Source organism: Bubalus kerabau, chromosome 15, assembly GCF_029407905.1.
Source record: "Bubalus kerabau isolate K-KA32 ecotype Philippines breed swamp buffalo chromosome 15, PCC_UOA_SB_1v2, whole genome shotgun sequence".
Classification (NCBI taxonomy): Eukaryota; Metazoa; Chordata; class Mammalia; order Artiodactyla; family Bovidae; genus Bubalus; species Bubalus kerabau.
In genome coordinates, this window is record NC_073638.1 from 12,396,449 (window position 1) to 12,419,577 (window position 23,129).

The 23,129-nt window shown below is 36.0% G+C and overlaps 1 pseudogene; it reads right to left on the bottom strand.

The window, feature by feature from the left end:
• Positions 1 to 5,728: 5,728 nt before the first annotated feature.
• Positions 5,729 to 6,234, bottom strand: LOC129628706 (peptidyl-prolyl cis-trans isomerase A-like; annotated as a pseudogene).
• Positions 6,235 to 23,129: the final 16,895 nt, after the last annotated feature.

A 23,129-nucleotide genomic window follows, 5' to 3' on the forward strand; every position in this document is an offset into this window, starting at 1 on the left:
CTCTTTGGCACAGGTCTTCAAAATAATTTGTGAATGTCTCTTCAAGTAAGGGGACAAAAGCAAACATAAACTAGTGGGACTAAATCAAACTAAAAAGGTTTTACACAGTGAAGGAAACTATTCAGAAAAAAAAAAAAAACAAAAAAAAACAAAAGCCTACTGAAGGGAGAAGATATTTGTAAATGATATATTCATTAAAGCAATGATATCCAAAATATAAGAGGAACTTATACGACTCAATATCAAAAGCAAATAAAAAACCCAATTATAAATGGGGACAGGATCTGAATAGATATTTTTTCCAAGGAAGACAGACAGAGAGCCAACACACACATGAAAACATTGTAAGCATCCCTAATCAACAAGAATGTGCAAATCAATATTTGAGACCACTTCACACCTTTCAGAATGACTATTTATCAAAAGACGAAAAAAAAAAAAATGTGTTGGTGAGGATATGGAGAAAAGAGAATCCTCATGTTTTGTTAATGGGGATGTGTGTTGATGCAGCCACTATGGAAAACAGCATATATATGCCTCAAAAAATTAAAATAGAAGCACTATATGATCTGGTATTTCCATATCTTTGTGCTTATTCAAGAAACAAAAACATTAATTAGAAAAGGTATATATTCTCCATGTTCATTGCAACAATAGTCAAGAAACTAAAGCAGTAGACGATGAAATATTACTTAGTCATACAATAAAATCTTGCCTTTGTTTACATAATGCATGGACATAGAAGGTGTTAAACTAAGTGAAATAACTCAAACAGATAAAGACACATACTATATGCTCTCATTTTTTCCAGAAAGTGGGAGGTAGAGGAGGAAAAATAAACAGACAAAAAAAGATGAAGGATATTAAGAAGTATGTAGCCTAAAAAAAGATGTACAACTTGAGAGTTGTGAATTAAGTTTTGTTTGGGGCAAAATGAGGACTGTAGCCTGGGAGGCAGCATGTCTGATAGCTCTGAGAGACTGTTCCAAAGTGGCAGTGGGGGAAAGTCAATACATAAGGTTTTGGTGAAGGGAACCTTCAATACCATGAAGCACATATTTTACAAAAGGGTTTATGTTAGAATCATGAGGATCTGATGTCACCATGAAGGGATTTAGTGCTTCTCGCTAAATATGAGGAGATGCAAGGATCCTGGTCATGAAATCTGCTCCTAGAAACATCCAACTATCTTAAGACCTGTCCCACCGATTCCCTGGAGCACAGAGTGCCTCACTCTACCCTGAACTAGCTCAGAGGTTGTTGAAGGTCAACAGCTATAACAGCATTGGGTTCAATCTCCATGGCAGATGGCAAATGCCTTTATAGTTCAGTCATTGGTAATGCTCTTGTAAGTGCCAATTTGTAATTGACAAGTGCATACCTGTAGCTTCAAATTAAATGCTACAAGCATGAAATGTAGAGTGCGGGAAATACAGTCAGTTACTCGGTAATATTTTTCATCAGGGACAGATTGTACCTAGACTCATGGTGATAGTCATTTTGTATAAACTTATTCAACTACTGTGTTTTGTATGAGGAACTAACGCAGTGTTGTAAGTCAATTATATTTCAAAAAGAAAGCAAGCAGTCTCATAGAAAAAGAGACCATATTCATAGTTACCAGAGGTAGGGAATGGGGCAGTGGGAATTGGATGAAGGCAATCAAAAGGCACTAACTTCCAGTTATAAGGTAAATAAGTACTAGTGGATAATGTACAACAGGATAAATATAAATAACACTGCTGTCTATTACATACAAAAAATGTTCAGAGTAAATCCTAAGAATTCTTAACCTCCCAAAATGTTTTTATATTTAATTTTTATTTATGTGAGATGATGGATGTTTGCTTAATTTATTGTTATAATCATTTTATGCTATTGGGTTCATCAAAATTTTAGTTCATTTTTATTTTTTTCATAAGATGGCTCTACCAGCAATTAGTTGTTTTTAACTTCTTTTGAAACAATTTTGTTAGATTGTATTGAGACAGCTGTATATAGATTGTATAATGTATAATTGTATGTAGATCATATAATGCCATTGTGCATTAAAAAAAAACACACATCAAAATTGATGAATTTTTGTGTAGCCACTTTATATTGAAGATGGAAGAAAAAAGTAACATTGGCCTATTGGCATATTATTGTTTATTATTTCAAGAAAGGTAAAAATAAAAGTAAAATGCAAAAAAAAAAAAAAGAAAAAAAGATTTGTGCCATGAATGGAGAAGATGTTGTGACTGCATCAAATGTCTCAAAAGTGGTTTTGAAGTTTCACGTTGGAGATTTCTTGCTGGACAATGCTCCATTGTATGAGACCAGTTGAAGTTTACATTGATTAAATGGAAACATTAATTGAGAACAGTCAATATTATATCACACAGGAGATAGCCAGCACACTCAAAATATCCAAACTAAGCACTGAAAATAATTTGTAGCAGCTTTGTTATGTTCATTGTTTGATGTTTCGATTTCACATAAATGAAGTGAAAAAAAAAAAAAAAACACGACTATATTTCTACAGGTGATTCTCTACTGAAATGTAACCAAAGGGTTCCATTTGGTTTTTGTTTTGGTTTTTGTTTTTGTTTTTTTGTTTTTGTTTTTTTTTTGAGGTGGGTGGAGCAGCTCATAGCATGCAAGATCTTAGTTACCAGATCAGGAATCAAACCTGTGTTCCCTTGCATTGGAAGTTCAGAGTCTTAACCACTAGGCCACCAGGGAAGTCACCTGAATATTCTGTTTTAAAACAAACTGTGATAAAATTGGATACTGTACAATAATGTGGAATGGAAGAGATCATGGAGCAAGAGAAAGGAACCACCATCTACCATACCAAATGCTAATCTGTATCCAAAGAAAGTGATGCTATGTATATGGTGAAATTGGAAGAAAGTCCTCTATTATGAGCTCCTTTTGGAAAACCAAATGATTAGTTCCAAAAATTACTGCTCCCATTTAGACTAACTGAAAGCAGCACTTAGTATAAAGCATCCAGAATTAGCAGAAAACACATAATCTTCCATGAAGACGATGCAAGACCACATGTTTCTTTGATGACTAAGCAAAAAGTTTTACAACTTGACTGGGAAGTTCTGATTCATATGCTGTGTTTGCCTGACATTGCACCTTCAGATGTTCTTTTACTTCAGTGTTTACAAAATTCTGTTATTGCAAAAAATAAAATAAAATAAAATAATTAATTCCCTGAAACACTATAAATGGGACCTGGAACAGGTCTTTGTTCAAAAGATAAAGAACGTTGGAAAGATGGAATTATGAAGTTTCCTGAAAAATAGCCAAAGATAGTGGGGGGGGAAACGGTAATTACATTGTTCAATAAAGTTCTTGGTAAAAAGAAAATATATATATTTTATTTTAACTGAAAAAACCAAAGGAAGTTTTTGCCCAGCACAATATGTACATCAACTAATTACACTGTGTACTTTAAAGTTTTATAATGCCGTATGTTAATTGTATCTCAATAAAATTGGAAGACAAAATCAAAATTATAGAAAACATTTTTCTTTGTTTTTTTTTTTTTTGGTTTGGTTTGTTTATTTTCTTTTGATCTTACTTTCAGAAGACATATGTTCTCGTATATCTCTCCCTTTTAAAAAGTTCGTTTTATTTTGTTCACCTATATAATGCCGTGGTTGAATTATATGATGATTTTCTAATGTTATCAGTTTTAAAATTCTATGTACTGGATGGACATGGTTATTTACATCATAATTTTATTTTTACTAGAATATATGTTTCATGAAACCTGGAATAGTGTGTGTTTGTGTGTGTGTGGTGTGTGTTTGTGTGTGCGTGCATGTGCAGCCGCATGTGTGATTTTGAAGAGCTGTCCTTGAAGCCTTTAGAGATCTACTGGCACTTCGTTGGCACTCAATAAACATCTGTTGACAGGATGAATGAATTCTTACTATATCCATCCAAAATTTGAAACTTGATAATCAATTTCATATCTATAGCTCTATGATGTATGCATTCTTTTGTTCCCAGCTTTCTTTCATGTTGGTAAATTTTTCAGTGTCTTTCATTAGAGCTTTGCACTGCAGTACAAACGGGGGTCTTGCTTTCGAACAAAGTCTATTAATTCAAAATAATCATTTAAAAGGATCTAATTATACCTCAACAGTAAACTGTTTCTGTGATCAAATTTACATTCATATTCTTAATGTTGTGGCATATTATATTATATTCTAGTAGTACTAGTATATAATCTATTGTGCTTTCATTAAAGTGTATAAACATTTTAAAAATATCACATTGTATTCCTAAATTATGGTTTCTAAAATCACAGCTGTTTATCCTTCCATTGTTCCTTTTAATCTAAAGGAACCATTCAACTATAAAGTTTTTTTTTTTTTTTTTAATGTAAGCTACAAATGATGTCTGTTAAGTTCATCTGATCTAATACTGATATTTTCTCACTGATTTTCTTTTTGGATCATCAATCAATTGATGTAAGTGAGGTATTAAAGTATGCTATTTTTTACCATTTTACTGTTTATTTCTCTATTTAGGTCTGCTAATATTTCTTTTATATTTAGGTGCTCTTATATTGGAGCTTTTACATTGGTTGCATACATATTTACAAAATGTCATATCCTCTTGCTAATCTCTTTGTCACTAGGCAATGTTCTTGTGTCTTTCTTTATAATCATTGTTTTAAAGTGTATTTCATCTGATATAAGTATAGCCACCTGAGCTATATTTTGGTTTCCATTTGCATAAAATATCTTTTTCCATCCATTCATTTTCAACATGTATGTTCCTTTACAGTTCAAGCTGACACTGTGATCAACATAAAATAGACTGCTTTACATATGTTACTGTATATATGCTTTGTGGTAACTACAAAGCAAAATGATGTTTAACTGATGCTGAAGCTGAACCTCCAATACTTTGGCCACCTGATATGAACTGACTCACTGGAAAAGACCCTGATGCTGGGAAAGGTTGAAGACAGGAGGAGAAGGAAACAACAGAAGATGAGATGGTTGGATGGAATCACTGACTCAATGGACATGAGTTTGAGAAAGCTCCAGGAGCTGGTGATGGCCAGGGAAGCCTGAGGTGCTGCAGTCCATGAGGTCGCAAAGAGTCAGACACAACTGAGCAACTGAACTGAACGGAACAAAGCAAAAACCTATAGTAGATACAAAAATGATAAAGAAATCTAAGCATATCACTAAAGATAGCCATGATACCACAAAGGGGAAGAGCAAGAGAAGAAGAAAAGTACAGAGAGGAACTACAAATTAGTCAGAAAATGATGAATCAAATGCCAACAGAAGCATTTCTTTGAGTAATTTCTTTAAATTCAAGTGAACTAAATTCTCAAATCAGCAGACATAGAGTAGCTGAATTGATAATAATGAAAAACAACAATGGCAACAATAAGAAGACATATATGCTGCCTACAGAAGACAGTGAATTACTTGAGTAGTGGAATGGGATCCAAATAGAACCAATGATATTTAATTCTCAAAATCTTTTGACTAGTGTTTTTGTTGTTGCTTAGTTTTTATTTCATAATCATAAACTTAAATCTGCAATACAGCTAAACTTAGAGAAAGATAAGGAAAATATGGAACTTAAAGAACTGCAGTGAGAACAAAAATTATAAGATATATTGAGCAGATGGAATTGAGGGGGTGCTCTCATCAGCTATAAAAGGGATGTTTTGATGGTTAAGGCAAAACACAAGTCAAATTTATGAGATTTGTACACAGTCTGCAATGGTGATCTTCTTTCAGGTTTTGCCATTCCTGGACTCAAAGCATTCCATGGCTTCCACAATATTCATGCTTTCACCTTGCCAAAGACCACAAGCTTGCGATTCAACCACTGGGTCTTGACAATGCACGTAAAAAACTGGGAACTGTTTGTCTAGGGGCCAGTGTTTGCCATGGACAAGGTACTAGGACCCACATGTTACAGGATGAAATTTTCATCAATTTTCTCCCCATAGATGAACTCACCACTAGTGCTATTATGGCATGTGAAGGCCCCACCCTGGTATATAATTACAAGAATTATTCTGTGAAGGCAGGAACTTTTATAATCAAATCCTCTCTCCCCAGTGCTCAGAATATGAAGGTTTTCTGCTGTCTTTGGAAGTTTGTCTTGCAAACAGCTAGAAGGAGATGCAGCAGAAATGTCAAAGAACTCAGGGGGGCTGACCATGGCTGGGCAGCACAGGAGGCTCTGGGCTGGCATTGTCTGCAAGGCCTGGAAAAGTGAAAGTGTTAGTGTCTCAGTTGTGTCTGACTCTGAGACCCATTGGACTGCCAGGCTCCTCTGTCCATGGAATTCTCCAGGTGAGAATACTAGAATAGGTAGCCATGCCCTTCTCCAGTGGATCTTCCTGGTGCAGAGATCAAACCTAGGTCTCCTGCATTACAGACAGATTCTTTGCCATTTAATTCTTTACCACCAGCGAATCCCCATGCCAGACCTGTAGGTAATGTTAGAGAGACCATTCCTTTTCACTTGTGCTGCCAGTAGAGAGGTCCAACACTGGGGGAAGCATGTCTGAAAATATCTCAGACATGTGAAAGGGAAAAAGGGAAAATGAGGGAAAATACCTTGAATATATTCACTATCTGTACATCATATCTCACACAGAGCTACTACTACATTTTTTTGTTGGTTGTTTGATTTATTTTCTCTTGTTTTTTTCAGCTTGAGCTGTTTTGTTGTTGTTGTTGTTGTTTTTTTTGGTTTTTTTTGGTTTTTTTTTTTGTTACTTGCATCTAAAAGAATCCTGACAGGAGCACATTAATGACTATAAGTTTTTAAATATTATTTGAAACTCTGGACTGCATTATCAAGAAATTTGGAGATTTTAATCCTGAGCAGAGAAACTCTAAGAGAATTATCAGGATAGAGTGATCTCATTGGGTCCTGGAAATTATTCTCTGACAAGCTGAGATATAATGACAGCAATTCTCCTACTGGAAGTGAAGCTAATTGAGTTTCCCATTCTACCACTTCTTCAGTGGCATCCTGATCTTCATTTGTAGTTAAGTGGAGCCAGATAGGGCAGGAAACTGGGCCAGATAGCTAGTGATAATTATAAATCTACTGACTGCCTTATATTGTGTTTTGTGACAATTCCATTAGGATGTATCAAACATGGTTATTAAATGCTAATTTGTATGAATACAAGTTTAGATTATAGTATCTTGCTCTTAGATTAAATAACCAAAAGATCTGATACAATTTATTTCCATTATTATCAAGGACATTTATATTCAAGAGACTAAATTTTGTGTGGAGGATACAGTAGTAAGAAAAAACAGTTATAGAGCTTACAATCAAGTGGAAAAACAGAAAATGAAACATAGGGTAAAGTATATAAGGGATTGAATTTTCCACATCTGTTCCAATTTTCTTCTAATGGCTTTCCTGTACAAATTCTGAAATTAGTAGATGCATTTTCTAGTCTATCTTGATGCCAGGGATTTAGATGTAAATGTGGTTCAAATTGATTTTGTTGCTGTTGTTCAGTCACTGGGTTATGTCCTATTCTCTGGGACCCCATGGACTGCGTACACCAGGCTTCCCTGTCCTGCAATATCTCCCAGAGTTTACTAGAACTCATGCCCATTGAGATAGCATTGATAGTGATGCTATCTAACCATCTCATTCTCTGCTACCCTCTTCTTTTGCCATAAATCTTTCCCAGCATCAGAGTCTTTTGAAATGAGTCAGCTTTCCACATCAAGTGGACAAAGTATTGGAGATTCAGCTTTAACATCAGTTTTCCAATGCATATTCAGGATTTATTTGCTTTAAGATTGACTAGTTTAATCTCTTTGCAGTCCGAGTCTTTTCCAGCACCACAGTTCAAAAGCATCAATTCAGTTCTCAACCTTCTATATAGTCCAACTCTCACATTCATACAGGACTATTGGAAAAACCATAGCTTTGATTATATGGACTTTTGCTGGCAAAGTGATTTTTTGCCATGAAGTGATGCAACTGGATGCCAGGATCTTAGTTTTTTGACTGTTGAATTTAAAACAGTTTTTTAAAAATAACATTTAACATGATGCACTTTGCATAGAAGTAAAATACGCAGGGTTACATTACACAGCCTTATACACATTTCACAATTTGTAAACAGTCTGTTGTTCCATGTCCAGTTCTAACTGTTGTTTCTTGACCTACACATAGATTTCTCAAGAGACAGGAAATGTGGTCTGAAATTCCCATCTCTTTAAGAATTTTCCACAGTTTGTTATGAGTCACACAGTCAAAGGCTTTAGCCTGGTCAGTTAGGCAGAAGTAGATGATTTTTTTTTTTTTTTTCTCGAATTATCTTGCTTTTTCTATGATCCAACAAATGTTGGCAATTTGATCTTTTGTACTTCTGCGTTTTCTAAATCCAAATTGTACATCTGAAAGTTCTCACTTCAGGTACTGTTGAGGCCTAGCTTGAAGAATTTTTAGCATAACCTTGCTATCATGTGAAATGAGTGAAATTGTATGGTAGTTTGAACATTCTTTGCCATTGTTCTTCTTTGGGATTGGAGTGAAAACTGACAGTCCTGTGGCTACTACTGAGTTTTCTAAATTTCCTGACATATTGACTGCAGTGCTTTAACAGCATATTCTTTTCGGATTTGAAATAGCTCAGTTGGAGTTCCATCATCTCCACTAGTTTTGTTTGAGGTAATGTGTCCTAAGTCAAGGCCCACTTGACTTCACATTCCAGGATGCCTGGCTCTAGGTGAGTGACTACACCATTGTGGTTATCTGGATCATAAGACCTTATATAGAACTGAACTCCATTGGAGAAGAATGGAAATTGCAGGAATGTGGTGTCCATTCTGTTGCTGTATGTTGTAGCAGGCAAGGTGATTTGGAGGTAAAGACGTGGAAGTTTTTATGTTTGAGTCATGGATAAGATTATATGTCTTTTCTTCCATAACTTTTATTTTCTAAGTATCTAAAGATCTCTTTAAAATTATTATTGCTCAAACTATGTTAATTAGACTCTAACAGATTTGGTATTAGATCTAATCCCTTCAATCTATTTGTCATTTCCACTATATAATCATGAGGGATTTGATTTAGGTTATACCTGAATAGTCTAGTGGTTTTCCCTAATTTCTTCAATTTAAGTCTGAATTTGGCAATAAGGAGTTCATGATCTGAGCCACAGTCAGATCCTGGTGTTTTTGCTGACTGTATAGAGCTTCTCCTTCTTTGTTTACAAAGAATATAATCAATCTCATTATGGTATTGCCCATCTGGTGTTGTCCACGTGTAGAGTCTTCTCTTGTGTTGTTGGAAGACGGTGTTTGCTATGACCAGTGGGTTTTCTTGACAAAACTCTGTTAGCTTTTGCCCTATTTCATTTTTTACTCCAAGGCCAAATTTGCCTGTTACTCTGGATAACTCTTGACTTATTACTTTTGCACTCCAGTCCTCTATGATGAAAAGGACATCTTTTGGGGGTGTTAGTTCTAGAGGGTCTTGTAGTTCTTCATAGAACTGTTCAACTTCAGCTTCTTCAGCACTACTGGTTGGGGCATAGACTTGGATCACTGTGATATTGAATGGTTTGCCTTGGAAACGAACAGAGATTATTCTGTCATTTTTTAGACTGCACCCAAATACTGCATTTCAGACTCTTTTGTTGATTATGAGGGCTACTCCATTTCTTCTAAGAGATTATTTCCCACAGTAGTAGATACAATGGTCATCTAAATTAAATCTGCCCATTCTAGTATATTTTAATTCATTGATTCCTAAAATGTTGATGTTCACTTTTGCTATCTCCTGCTTGACCATGTCCAATTTACCTTGATTCATGGACCTAACATTTCATGTTCCTATGCAATATTGTTCTTTACAGCATCAAACTTTATTTCCATCACCAATCACATATATTTTGCGTTTTTATACTGTTCATGAGGTTCTCAAGGCAAGAATACTGAAGCAGTTCACTGTTTTCTTCTCCAGTGGACCATGTTTTGTCAAAACTCTCTACCATGAGCCATCAGTATTGGGTGGTCCTACATGACATGGCTCATAATTTCATATTTATAACTATTAAGTTCCAAAGCTGAAGGAAAATTTTACACATCAATGGTTTCAGAGAGGAATTATGAGGTTTAAAATCATATTTGTCATTCTTAATAGTGATTAGATATGGAGGAGACTTGAGGTCAAATATAAATACAAGCTACTACTCTTTGTGCATCTTAATTTCTCTCATCTAAGCCATATGTGGTATTTCATAATACAAAATAACTCAAAACCCTCCAGCTTCTTCCTGTCTTGTCTCCCATACTTTTATTTTTAAAATGAAGTCTCCCACATGCTCCTTTAATGGAAGGGAAAGTGATTAGAATGAGACTTTTCTCTCTAGAGGAGGTGAAACGTTGGTTTTTGGCAAGAATAATTTTGAGTGGGAAATGGCCAAAGTTTCCTTTGTTTTTTGTATCTCTATTTTGAAGGAAAAGTTGATAAATGGATCAGGAAGGGCAAAAGGAATGCCATCTCTGTGAAGGAAATTTTCTTCGTCATGGTAGTTATGCTGGTCATAAAAAAAGAAAGGAAAAGTTAAAATGCAGAAACAAGAAAAGAGAATCTTATTTTTATTGTCAACTTGCTTAGTATTTTATTTCTTTTGAAAAGTATTTAGTTATGTATTACCATTTTTAAACTTATTTCCTTATCATTGATGTTCTTTAAGAGTCTCTGTGAAAAGCCAATTAAGTTTTTCCAATCAACTGGCTACCAATGTATCTTTGAAGGACAATTACTAAAATGAGGATCTAGAAGTCAAGCCAGAATTTCTGATCTCTACTTGAAAGCACCACCTACTGGGTAATACAAACATCTACTGCTTTTAGCATCTCTGACCACAATGTCAGTAAATGAAACCTGAGTCAAGAGGAAAGTCTAACAAAATTATAATTCTGTTTACAGAAAAAATAAATTCCTTCCATATGATTGTATCTATCTGCAAACAAAATGGCAAAATAAACTTCTTGCATCATTCAAATTATTCTTTCTGGCATTCTTGCCACAAAAATCATGCTTCCTAAAACTACTTAGAGTTTGAATAAAAACACTCAGGAAAATAAGTTTTCAAAGTCATAGAACATTCTGTCAATAAATGTAATAATTCTTGAGCAATCTTTGAAATGACAGGAACATTATCAATGCATTTTCTACCTAGTCAGGAGGTATTTGATTCTCAAGTCACACTATTTTGTCTTTTATAAACCAGCAGAATGATAAAGAGAAATTTCATAGACACATTTTGACTAAAATGAAGAAAATAGTTTTCACAATTCTATGAGTCCTAAAAGCTTTTCTTTTTACTATCGTTGGTGATGGAAAATTCCAAATTATCCCCAGTTTATCTGGCAAACGAATATGAATCACAAGTGCATTTAAATATGAACATTCTCAGGTGCAATTTAGATCTGATGTTGACAAGTACAATTCAAGGATTTTAGCTATATAGCCTAAAACATTATGAACAGACTTTTCTTTTTAGCCAAGTACAGTGTTTTGTTTTGAATAGGAAATTACTCTGGGAATTTTTACTATTAATTGGTAGAGACTGTGCTATCATACTATGTCTGTTCAAATAGATTGTGAAACTGAGAGAAAATTCAGTATCACTGAGCAAGACTGTTAAATTCAGAAAGTTGTGGAACAATCAATCAAACAGTTAATCAGAATGAACTCAGAAATAACTTGTCCTTTAAAATATCTGAGTCCCAATATTCATCACTGTCTTGAATGTATAATGATTACAGTGCAGTATTGCATTATCAGAAATTTGTAATTTCTTATTACACCTTCCATTCTAACTTCCCTCTTTCTTAGCTATGTAGTTACAAGAGTAAAGAAAACACAGAGGGATGGTACAGGGAGGGAGGAGGGAGGAGGGCTCAGGATGGGGAACACGTGTATATCTGTGGCAGATTCATGTTGATATATGGCAAAACCAATACAATATTGTAAAGTTAATAAATAAAATAAAATTAAAAAAAAGAAAACATATAAAAATAGTTAATCATACAAAATCTAAATTTCGTTATTTTTTCATTGTGGATAGCATGTCCTCCTCTAGTTTGGATAATATTTATTCAATATCAAATACTTATGAGACAGGTTGTGTGATTTTTCCACTTCTTTCCCCTTCTCAGTGTTTCCTCTCTAGGAAGAGCCATTAACTGACACATCAACGATTCAGAATCCCACTTGTGATTTAGGTAATATTTTAAATACCAAATTTTTAAAGAAAGTGCCAGGTAACTTCTGTTAATCCCTGTTTCCTAAAATATTATTCTCTTCAACAAATTTACTCCCTTCCACCTCTCTTTTTCTTCCATCTCCTTTACCAAGTTTTCCTCTTTAATCTCACTGCTAAATATAGGATTGCTTCAGAATTTGACAAAATGGAAACTATTTACTTATATGATTGCATCCATTCTTACATATTGTATAGAAATTCTGTGCTGAAAGTGTCAGTTGCTCAGTTATACGATTATTTGCGAGCCCATGAACTGTAGCCCACCAAGCTCCTCTGTCCATAGGATTCTCCAGCCAAAAATACTAGAATGGATTGACATGACTGTCTCCAGGAGATCTTCCTGACCCAGGGATCGAACTGAGGTCTCCTGCATTGCAACCAGATTCTTTACTGTCTGAACCACGAGGGAAGCTCTATACTGATAATACCCAAATGTATGTTTCTAGACTGTTCCTCTCATTTGAACTTCAGATACACATATACAGCAGCATAATTGATGGATATATTTTTCAATATTTGAAGGAATTTAACATAAAACTTTCTAATTTTTCTACTATCCTGCCCTTACCCTCATTCTCCTTACCCAAATCTGCTACTTCACCAAACATTCTATCCCCATCAATGGCCCTCACCTTTAGGTATAGAGAAAAAACTATAGCATCATCCTTAACATCATCTTCCTGGCAACATATCAGACCACCAGCAAATCTCCATTAATTCTATTGATATATCCAAAACATTACAGACCTCTCTGTTGTCTATTTCACTACTGTCTCCTTGTTAATCTGAAGTCTCAGAAGAGAAGCTTAATAAGTATTTGTTAAATACATTTATATACGACTGAATCCAGTCAGTTAGTCAATTCCCTTCAAGTCATGCCAATCCTCTTCTTCCCTTACACATATAATTCTTTGTGCTTCTTATCAGATTTTTCATTCTGAAAGACTGAATTTTACTTTCTTTCTTCATTTCTGTACTTTTTACCAGTTCTCAAATTCATTGAGAATTTATTTCTCTCTTGATATCCAGTATCTAATTCTTATTCTGAAAAACGAATTTTAAATATCTATTAAAATAAATTAAGTAGTTAAAATAAATATCCCAAACAGTGGTAACCTAACCCTTTTGGTCTCCACCAACACTGTTTCCTATTCTTTTCTTGCTATTTGAAAGGTTGCCAGTATGAACCATGAACGACGCTGGGATTCTTGGCCTGCAGAGGTGAGGAATTCAATCTGGGGCCAGTGACAAGACTTAATCACTCAGAGCTTTTGTGTGATCAAGATTTATTAAAATATAAAAGATGTAGAGAAAGCTTCTGACATAGACATCAGAAGGGGACCAAAAGAGTGCCCCCTTGCTAGTTTTTAGCAAGAAGTTATAAACCTATTGCTATTGCTAAGTCACTTCAGTCGTGTCCAACTCTGTGCGACCCCATAGATGGCAGCCCACCAGGCTCCCCCATCCCTGGGATTCTCCAGGCAAGAACACTGGAGTGGGTTGCCATTTCCTTCTCCAATGCATGAAAGGGAAAAGTGAAAGTGAAGTCGCTCAGCCGTGTCCGACTCTTAGCGACTACATGGACTGCAGCCTACCAGGCTCCTCCACCCATGGGATTTTCCAGGCAAGAGTACTAGAGTGGGGTGCCATTGCCTTCTCCTATAAACCTATTACAGGCTGCTAATTAGAGAAAAGAAATGTCTCAAAACTCAGAGAATGGCACCAGGTCCCTCACCCACAACATGCATTTTGAGATTACATTGGCACAAGGTGAGTCATCCTGCGCCATAAAACAATTGACATGATACTTGAAGAAAGGCAGATGTCCAAGCAAATATACAGTCTCATAAACATAGCTTAAGACAACATTTTCATGAATAAATCATACTGGTTTGTTGAGTATGGGTTCTGAGTCTTGAAGAAAACAGAATCTAGGGTAAATACGTAGTTAATTATCATAGCTGAAGAAAAAATATTTCCATAAGAAAAACAATTGGTTAGCTCAAGGTTTGAGAAAAGTTAAGTTTAGGTGGAACCAGGTGTCATCATGGCAATATAGAATTTTAAAAGAATCCTCCTTTTAATTTTGTATGTGAAGTGAAGTCGCTCAGTTTTGTCTGACTCTTTGTGACCCCATGGACTGTAATACCAGGCTCCTCAGTCCATGGGATTTTCCAGGGAAGAGTACTGGAGCGGGTTGCTATTTTCTTCTCCAGGGGATCTTCTCGACCCAGGGATCGAACCTGGGTCTCTCACATTGTATGCAGACGCTTTACCATCTGAGCTACTAGGGAAGCCCAATTAGAATGGGAAAAAATCTGACACTGGTACTTTGTTTCTTCCTGCCTCTTTAGAGATAGATTAAACAACAACAACAACAACAACAACAACAACAACAACAAAAAGCTTCTGATGCTTGCAGTCTATTTCCTCCGTTTGGAGACCCCTAGCCTTCCTGCCTGTTACTCTCTCGCTGATTATTTATTGTCCTAACTTATTGTAATAAGTATTTCCTTCATTTTCAGTTTCAACAATTATTAAGAGAATTATAAACAATGCAATTGAATTTTCACTATTGTGGTTTATTTATTCTTATAATCTTACTGTGCATATTCTTTTCTAATTTGTATAATTCACTCAACATTTTATTACAGATGTGGTCATTTTGCCTTGTGTAGTATTATCTAATTTATTTCTGTTTCAATATGAAATTCCATTGAAAGAATATGTCACTTATGCTTTTTATATCATTTATTCTTATTCTTTTTAAATGATCCCTTGGGTTATTCTGCTTTTAATTGTTATCAGTGATATTGAAGGAGGAAACAGTCAGAACAGGCTCCATCTTGAAAGCAAGACTCCATCTTGGGCTAGAATGTGGTCTTTGAGTTATATGCCCAGTCTCTATGGAAATGACATGCCAACTGGAAAATCAGACCCCCCAGTGGAAGAGCCCCAGGGCTCATACCTAGAGTCTCCATCACCTAAAAGAATATGTTAATTATCTGTGTAACTAAATATAATTATAAATTCTATTATTCTTATTGGGGTATGGCCACAGGCCTATTGATAATTGTCCACTGTTAACTACCTAGGTTTAACGCATACGAATCACGAGTTTAAGGCATACAAATCATGGATTAACTTTTATTGTGTCTTTCTTTTCCTTTATTCAGACTAGTTTCAGAGAATTTGGGGAGGTGGGTTTGGGCAAGTACACTTAGTATATATAAGGTTTTCACAAAAACTGGTCGGGGACCTTGGCTAAGAGGAAACTCTGCCTTGGGCCCACTGGTGTAGTAAACGGCAGTCCACTATCTGTATTGTCCTTCTGAGTGAGTTTGTTTCCCAGAACGTGTGGCTACAACAATATGTCAAAAAAACATTCTTGGATGTGTTTGCTCAGCTATTTGTATGCACAAATATCTCTAGGTTATATGGAGACATCAGCTTTCAACTTCATTAGATGAGCCAAGCTCTTTTCCAATTTGTAGTCTATCTAGAAATGTAAAGGAGTTCTCCATCATCAATAATCCTTATCATTTTCATTTTTTTGCCAGCCTAATTTGTAGAGTGGTATCTCTTTGTGATTTTATAATTTATATCCATGGTTATTAATGCTTTTTTTTTTTTTTAATGTGCTTTACTCATTGTATAGGGGACCTATAAAAGCCGTGTGCCTATTTTTTTTTTCAAATTTTCTTAAATTTTTCTATTGATATGTAGAAATTTGTAATATATTCTGAAGCTTTTTGTCAGTGATATGTATTGTTGATATCTTTTTCTCATCTGTGTCTTGTATTTTTCTTTCTTTAAAATGTCTTTTGAATTTAAAAGATCTGTAGTTGAGTAAGCATTTTGTATATATTATTTAAGGAACCTTACCTTACTCAAAGTAAGGAATATATCATTTTTTAATGTATATTTTAAAATCTTCATGATTTGGGCTTACAGGAATATTTCTAATCCAACTGCAGTCAGTTTTGGGACAGAATGACATTGTAGTCCAGTTCCCAATTTTCCTATTGGATGTCATATTATCCTAAAAAATTGATTTAAAGATGTCTCAATTTGTTCAGTTCAGTTCAGTTCAGAAGCTCAGTAGTGTCCAACTCTTTGCAACCCCATGAATCACAGCACGCCAGGCCTCCCAGTCCATCACTAACAATTTGTTACTGAGAAACAGTAGACATTTGTGTTGTACATCAAATATGAAGTGAGAAATATTTGCTGAATTTAAACATGAATTGAGACATACTGCTTTCAAACAATGATACAATTTTTGCTAGTGACTTATTAATAGAAACTGAAATAACTAAATAATAGAAACAAATTGGAATTTTATATGGAGGGATATTAGAAAGTCTGTGTAATATAAGTGATGCTGGGAATATTGAGATTCTGGATAAGCAAGAGAGAGATAGTGATACATAATCAGAAGATGAATGGATTATAATTCATAAGACCCAGTTCGTGCTCCACATTCACCCTTATTACTAATATAGTGGTCATGAAAAAATCATTTAAGCTCAATGAGCTTCAGTTATTTTTGTTTTGCTTTTGGTCTGCAGAATATCAACAGAATCTGAAGATTGAGATAAAGGTGATAGAAACTTCTTAAAATATAAAACTTTACTAATACTAAAGTGGTGGCTGTGCGGGCACAGGAGTTCCTAGAGGAGCTATCCCACATTGAAGCTCAGGAAGGACGGCAATGAGGAGATACCCCACATCCAAGGTAAGGAGCAGTGGCTGAGCTTTGCTGGAGCAGCAGTGAAGAGATACCCCACGTCCAAGGTAAGAGAAACCCAAGTAAGATGGTAGGTGTTGCAAGAGGGCATCAGAGGGCAGACACACTAAAACCATACTCACAGAAAACTAGTCAATCTAATCACACTAGGACCACAGCCTTGTCTAACTCAATGAAACTAAGCCATGCCCGTGGGGCAATCCAAGATGGGTGGGTCATGGTGGAGAGATCTGACAGAATGTGGTCCACTGGAGAAGGGAATGGCAAACCACTTCAGTATTCTTGCCTTGAGAACCCCATGAACAGTATGAAAATGCAAAATGATAGGATACTGAAAGAGGAACTCCCCAGGTAGTAGGTGCCCAATATGCTACTGGAGATGAGTGGAGAAATAACTCCAGAAAGAAAGAAGGGAAGGAGCCAAAGGGGAAAAAAAAAAAAAAAAAAAAAAACAGCTGTGGATGTGAATGGTGATAGAAGCAAGGTCCAATGCTGTAAAGAGCAATATTGCATAGGAACCTGGAATGTCAGGTTCATGAATCAAGGCAAATTGGAAGTAGTCAAACAAGAGATGGAAAGAGTGAATGTCGACAATCTAGGAATCAGTGAACTCAAATGGACTGAAATGGGTGAATTTAACTCAGATGACCATAATATATACTACTGCGGGCAAGAATCCCTCAGAAGAAGTGGAGTAGCCATCATGGTCAACAAAAGAGTCTGAAATGCAGTACTTGGATACAATCTCAAAAACGACAGAATGATCTCTGTTCGTTTCCAAGGTAAACCATTCAATATCACAGTAATCCAAATCTATGCCCCAACCAGTAACGCTGAAGAAGCTGAAGTTGAATGGTTCTATGAAGACCTACAAGTCCTTTTAGAACTAACACCCCAAAAAGATATCCTCCTCATTATAGGGGACTGGAATGCAAAAGTAGGAAGTCAAGGAACAGGCAAATTTGGCTTTGGAATATGGAATGAAGCAAGGAAAAGACTAATAGAGTTTTGCCGAGAAAATGCACTGGTCGTAGCAAAGACCATCTTCCAACAACACAAGAGAAGACGCTACACATGGACATCACCAGATGGTCAAAACCAAAATCAGATTGATTATATTCTTTTCAGCCAAGATGGAGAAGCTCTATATAGTCAACAAAAACAAGACCAGGAGATGACTGTGGTTCAGATCATGAACTCCTTATTACCAAATTCAGACTTAATTGAAGAAAGTAGGGAAAACAGTGGACCATTCAGATATGACCTAAATCAAATCCCTTATGATTATACAGGGAAAGTGAGACATATATTTAAGGGCCTAGATCTGATAGAGTGTCTGATGAACTATGAACTATGGACAGAGGTTTGTGACATTGTACAGGAGACAGGGATCAAGACCATCCCCATGGAAAAGAAATGCAAAAAAAGCAAAATGGCTGTCTGGGGAGACCTTAAAATAGCTGTGAAAGAAGAGAAGTGAAAAGCAAAGGAGAAAAGGAAAGATATAAGAATCTGAATGCAGAGTTCCAAAAAGAAAGCAAGAAGAGATAAGAAAGCCTTCCTCAGTGATCAGTGCAAAGAAATAGAGGAAAACAACAGAATGGGAAAGACTAGAGATCTCTTCAAGAAAATTAGAGCTACCAAGGGAACATTTCATGCAAAGATGGGCTCGATAAAGGACAGAAATAGTATGGACCTAACAGAAGCAGAAGACATCAAGAAGAGGTGGCAAGAATACACAGAATAACTGTACAAAAAAGATCTTCATGACCCAGATAATCATGATGGTGTGATCACTCATCTGGAGCCAGATATCCTGGAATGTGAAGTCAAGTGAGCCTTAGAAAGCATCCCTACGAACAAGCTAGTGGAAGTTATGGAATTCCATTTGAGCTATTTCAAATCCTGAAAGATGAGGCTGTGAAAGTGCTGGACTCAATATGCCAGCAAATTTGGAAAACGTGGCAGTGGCCACAGGACTGGAAAAGGTCAGTTTTCATTCCAATCCCAAAGAAAGGCAATGCCAAAGAATGCTCAAACTACTGCACAATTGCCCTCATCTCAAACACTAGTAAAGTAATGCTCAAAATTCTCCAAGCCAGGCTTCAGCAATACATGAACCGTGAACTTCAGATGTTCAGGCTGGTTTTAGATAAGGCAGAGGAACCAGAGATCAAATGGCCAACATCCTCTGGATCATTGAAAAAGCAAGAGAGTTCCAGAAAAACATCTATTTCTGCTTTATTGACTATGCCAAAGCCTTTGACTGTGTGGATCACAATAAAATGTGGAAAATTCTGAAAGAGATGGGAATAACAGACCACCTGACCTGTCTCTTGAGAAATTTGTATGCAGGTCAGGAAGCAACAGTTAGAACTGGACGTGGAACACCAGATTGGTTCCAAATAGGAAAAGGAGTAGGTCAAAGCTGTATATTGTCACCCTGTTTATTAAACTTCTATGCAGAGTACATCATGAGAAACGCTGGGTTGGAAGAAGCACAAGATGGAATCAAGATTGCTGGGAGCAATAACAATAACCTCAGATATGCAGATGACACCACCCTTATGGCAGAAAATGAAGAGGAACTCAAAAGCCTCTTGATGAAAGTGAAAGTGGAGAGTGAAAAAGTTGGCTTAAAGCTCAACATTCAGAAAACAAAGATCATGGCATCCGGTCCCATCACTTCATGGGAAATAGATGGGGAAACAATGGAAGTAGTGTCAGACTTTATTTTTTTGGGTTCCAAAATCACAGCAGATGGTGACTGCAGCCATGAAATTAAAAGACGCTTACTCCTTGGAAGGAAAGTAATGACCAACCTAGGTAGTATATTCAAAAGCAGAGACACTACTTTGCCAACAAAGGTCCATCTAGTCAAGGCTATGGTTTTTCCTGTGGTCATGTATGGATGTGAGAGTTGGACTGTGAAGAAGGCTGAGCGCCAAATAATTGATGCTTTTGAACTGCGGTGTTGGAAAAGACTCTTGAGAGTCCATAGGACTGCAAGGAGATCCAACCAGTCCATTCTGAAGGAGATCAGCCCTGGGATTTCTTTGGAGGGATTGATGCTGAAGCTCAAACTCCAGGACTTTGGCCACCTCATGGGAAGAGTTGACTCATTGGAAAAGACCCTGATGTTGGGAGGGATGGGGGGCAGAAGGAGTAGGGGACGACAGAGGATGAGATGGTTGGATGGCATCACTGACTCGATGGACGTGAGTCTGAGTGCACTCCAGGAGTTGGTGATGGACAGGGAGGCCTGGCGTGCTGCGATTCATGGGGTCACAAAGATGTGGACACGACTGAGTGACTGAACTGAACTGAAATGAATACTAATATTACTAATAAGAATTATCATTTTTCATTTATTAGGGGCCTATTGTGGTAAAAGAAATATTAAGCATTTTTCACATGATATTTAAATCATGAACACTATAAAACTGTTCCTTTGTTATCACCTTTTCATGAATGAATCATATAAGAGTGGATGACCTAACCAAAATTACCAGAGAGAGTAAATATTTGAAATGAGGCCTATCTCAATCCACTTTATATGTAGCTAACAATTTCATGCTAGAGCCAATCATACTTACTTGTTGTACAATGTGTAGGATTTAACTCATTAAAGATATCTTGATTATGATGTATTTTATATCACTTGATGCTTTGAAGGCCAAAATTTTACAAAATTAGTTTATATGCTCTTATATCTTACATTTTTACATCTATAATCTCTTATGATATTGTTTGCTTGCTGTAATTTATATATTCACTAATTCATCCACTAGGAACTATTTTAAGCAGTACTACATACCACATTACATTAATTGAATGGGATCCAAAATAAAATTACATCTTTGCTCTGTAAGATTAATCTGTCAATAAATGAGATACATCTGTGCTCAATTCAACATGAAACTGTAATATAATATCTATAATTTGTTCACTTATAACAATTTGGTCTCAGCTAAAGTGGATATCCAAGCAAGGCTTCAGCAATGTGTGAACCGTGAACTTCCAGATGTTCAAGCTGGTTTTAGAAAAGAAAGAGGAACCAGAGATCAAATTGCCAACATCTGCTGGATCAGCAAAAAGCAAGAGAGTTCCAGAAAAACATCTATTTCTGCTTTATTGACTATGCCAAAGCCTTTGACTGTGTGGATCACAATAAACTGTGGAAAATTCTGAAAGAGATGGGAATACCAGACCACCTGAACTAACTCTTGCGAAACCTATATGTAGGTCAGGAAGCAACAGTTAGAACTGGACATGGAACAACAGACTGGTTCCAAATAGGAAAAGGAGTACGTCAAGGCTGTATATTGTCACCCTGCTTATTTAACTTCTATGCAGAGTACATCATGAGAAACGCTGGACTGGAAGAAGCACAAGCTGGAATCAAGATTGACAGGGAAATATCAATAACCTCAGATATGCAGATGACACCACCCTTATGGCAGAAAGTGAAGAGGAACTCAAAAGCCTCTTGATGAAAGTGAAAGAGGAGTGTGAAAAAGTTGGCTTAAAGCTCAACATTCAGAAAACGAAGATCATGGCATCTGGTCCCATCACTTCATAGCAAATAGATAGGGAAACAGTGGAAACAGTGTCAGACTTTATTTTTGGGGCTCCAAAATCACTGCAGATGGTGACTGCAGCCATGAAATTAAAAGACGTTTACTCATTGGTAGGAAATTTGTGACTAACCTAGATAACATATTCAAAAGCAGAGACATCACTTTGCCAACAAAGGTCCGTCTAGTCAAGGCTATAGTTTTTCCAGTAGTCATGTATAGATGTGAGAGTTGGACTGTAAAGAAAGCTGAGCGCTGTAGAATTGATGCTTTTGAACTGTGGTGTTGGAGAAGACTCTTGAGAGTCCTTTGGATTGCAAGGAGATCCGTTCAGTCCATTGTGAAGGAGATCAGTCCTGGGTGTTCATTGGAAGGACTGATGCTAAAGCTGAAACTCCAATACTTTGCTCATCTCATGCAAAGGGTTGACGCATTGGAAAAGACCCTGATGCTGGGTGGGATTGAGGGCAGAAGGAGAAGGGGAGGACAGAGGATGAGATGGCTGGATAGCATCACTGACTTGATGGACATGAGTTTGAGTAAACTTCAGGAGTTAGTGATGGACAGGGAGGCTTGGCGTGCTGTGATTCATGGGGTCTCAAAGAGTCAGATACGTCTGAGCAACTGAACTTGAACTGGAAGTGGATATCTAGTTGTAAACACTAAATTAAAGATAATATCTCCCTTATTTGTAATTTACAAGAAACATACTACCCTTAAGAAAATACATAGTATACACATATTTTTTTTATCAGATACACAATTTAATTCCATATTTTAGAACTAAGAATAACAATCTAAACATGATAAATGATCAAGAAATATTTAATTAATATGACTGCTTGATGAATTTTCTTTTAAGTATAAAACTTACTAAAAGGATATATAAACTAAACTGCTGACTCAATTTAAGTCTATCTCTTTAAAAGAGAGACATGACATATACAGAGTAATAATCTCACAAGGGAACACATTTTTTTTTTTAATTTGTTTTGTTTTATTTAAGTAAGTAATTTATTTACATTAGATATTTGATTTACAATGTTATGTTTATTCCTGATATAAAGCAAATTGATTCAGTTATACAATACATGCATTCTTTTTCATAGTTCTTTTCATTCCATTGTGGTTCATCGCAGGATTTTTTTAGCATAATTAATATTTATACAACTTTTACACCACAGCAGGATACAAATTCTATTCACCTTTCCATGACTATAAACCAGGAGACACTGGAACATATCCAGTAACATAAAACAACATGCAAAAATGTCATGGTGTAAAGGTTTTGAAATCACAATGTGTGTTTTCTTATCACTGTGGAATTATATTAGACATCAATATGAAAAGATACTTAAAAGTAATCCTCATATCTTCAAATGCAATGTGACATTTACCAAGAGAGATCTTGGACTTGGCCATTGAAAGCCTCATTAAAGTTAAGAGACTGAAAAATCACAGAGGGTGATTGCAGAGAGAGAGAGAGAGAAAAAAAAAA